Here is a 2,471-nt window from a genome sequence, read left to right as displayed (position 1 = left end):
GGGGGGGTGAAAACAAATATATTATTCAAGAATATTAGCCGTGAATGCGTTTTAGACGTCAAATACGATTAGTGTAGTTATAAACATTGAGATTTGTGTAACACAGTTATTCGCTTCTACTCGTAGTCTAACTAGAGAGCTCGATCTCGAGGTAGTATTGGGCCAAGCAGTGACGGGTTAAGTCGTCATTCAGCAGAAAGAAAAATGACCTTTTCCTTTGTTCAACAACATAAGCTGACAGTGTAACACACTTAGCTAACTGCATTTTAGTCTGCCATTTTTAATATTACTGTCGGTGCATTAGCGATACGCTGTTTTTTCTTCATGATTGGTTCTTTTTATTTTTTTAGGCTTCTACTTCTTTCAAAAGACTGGAGAAATTCCTGAACGCCAAAGATCTTCAACCGTGTAATGTAGTGAGAGACCCAAACGATGGTGAACTTATTAATGAATGATGTTCTTAATTTATTATGTCTGTTCTTATTGTGGTTGTATTCTTTCATTATCTTTGATATTGACAATGTTTCTGTTGTTTGCAAGCAACATTCAGGTTTGCCTTAGAACTAGGATTATTTCCCATACCCGGCTTGGGTTTTGTGCCTTGGTAAATGAAACTTCGTAAATTCCTTTATTTATTAATTGGTCATCACCATGTGTATTCTGGGTACTCCAATAAGCAGAAACAACTAATCACATGTCGCTGGGACCAGGTTGAGCTAGCGAGACTGCGGTCGGGCCATCATTGGAGCGTGAGATGGTATCAGAACTTTGAGAATGAAGAGCTCAACCCGCGTGACCGAAGATGAAATCATGAAAAGGAGGATGTCAAACATGTGTTTGAATGTCCAGGAACGATGGCAACTCGAATGGAGTTATTTAGATGGGTGGAAGGGCCTCTGAGTATAATGACAATGGAGCCGAAAAAGAGCCTCGCTCTTGCTCGAAGATTTCTTCTTGGAGTCCACCAGACCCATTAAGGAACCAAAAAAAAAATCATCATCATCATCATCATCATCATCATCATCATCATCATCATCATCATCATCATCATCATCATCATCATCATCATTATTACTTTACTTTTACTTTTTCCTTCCTCTGGTATCCTTAGGATGTCGAGGGGAGGTGCAGGTTTCAGTCCTGTGCTATTATTATGATTATTATGATTATGATTATGATTATGATTATGATTATGATTATTATTATTATAACCTCTACTTGTCCGTAAGCCAGTACTGACACATTTGTGCGACAGTACAGTTGAATCAGGTATTCGTCAATTTGTGGGCACATGAAGTTATTGATAACATCTTAAAGCTTTTTCGTCCGTCTTTCGTTTGAGCTTTGAAAATCACATCCATCTATCTTGGGCAGAAGTCGAGATGTTTTCCAGAAAATGGCCGACCTCGTTTTGTGACTTCCGAAGCTTCAGTGTCCTTGAAAACTGCAGTTATTATTTTTTGTGTGCCTTTCATCCATGCTTTTATGTTTTAAAAAACCCACACAGATATGTTTTCAATACACATAAAAGGTGTTGAGCCGAAAAAAATCGATAAAGATTAAGTTCCAAAAAATTTGTTTTGATGTTCTCAATGTGTCATCATTCTTGAGCCGTCTACCGCAGTCAACATGAAGCCACGAATCCTTCGCTACTAAGTCTCCGCCTTAGCTTTATGTTGAGTCTGGTTTTAATTGATCTTTACTGAATCGTATTTTCATTTCTCCCCCTAAATTGCAGCAGTTTGCTATATCCCCCCCCCCCCCCAACATGGGGCAAGATAAACAATGAATCTCTCTCCAGGGGCGGTTTCATTTTTGGCCTAAAACCTCGATGTTCTTTTTCAGACATTCTAAAATTTGAGCCTGATTTTGTTTAAGATTTATTGAAATGACATAATTTTATTTGGTAACAGCTGTTCCTTGTCGTTGTCGTCATTCTATACTATGGTATAATTATACCCCCGCCCCCTCTCCCCCAAACCAGGGCAGTGCTACCGACTGAAGACGTTTTAGGCCATTCCGAAAGGGGGGATATTAACATGTTCTTAAGCACAGTAGAATTGTAAATGGGCTGATTTATCAATGTCATACTCATACTGTGCCAGAACAACAAAGAGGGAACTGCTGCTTTTTTTTTCTTCATCCTTACTAACGTCATTTTGTCCTCAACTTCTTTTGTATGTTTGTCAGTCTCCTGTGAACTGCTATTCCCTGGGTGTCTTGATAATCGAAGCAGACTTTGTGCTGTTGAGGCTAGAGAGGTGAGCAGAGTAAGCCTGATTCCCCGTTTGGACTTCTCTGTTGACATCCACCCTTTGGCACTTATATAACCTTACGCAGTTGCAAGCGCCGTGAAACCTTACAAAAACGAAAACGACAATAATAAATTATACTGACATCATTACACTATTATCATTGGAATGTTTGTTTGCTCTGTGTCAGAGTGAGATCAGCGGATTGTGTATGTGTGG

General features: G+C 39.1%; 2 protein-coding genes across 2 annotated transcripts in view; both read left to right on the top strand.

Moving 5' to 3' along the window:
• Window positions 1–2,471, top strand: part of LOC101851762 (leucine-rich repeat-containing protein 74A) — a gene marked incomplete in the record, with an annotated part of 48,280 nt that overhangs the window by 20,247 nt on the left and 25,562 nt on the right.
• Window positions 1–2,471, top strand: part of LOC106012934 (multidrug resistance-associated protein 1-like) — a 32,913-nt gene that overhangs the window by 27,482 nt on the left and 2,960 nt on the right. The gene's annotated exons all lie outside the window — the stretch shown is intronic.

The sequence above is a fragment of the Aplysia californica genome, unplaced genomic scaffold (genome assembly GCF_000002075.1).
Source record: "Aplysia californica isolate F4 #8 unplaced genomic scaffold, AplCal3.0 scaffold00572, whole genome shotgun sequence".
NCBI lineage: Eukaryota > Metazoa > Mollusca > Gastropoda > Aplysiida > Aplysiidae > Aplysia > Aplysia californica.
Note: the sequence above shows the minus strand (reverse complement) of the source record. Positions and strands in the feature narration are given on the sequence as shown.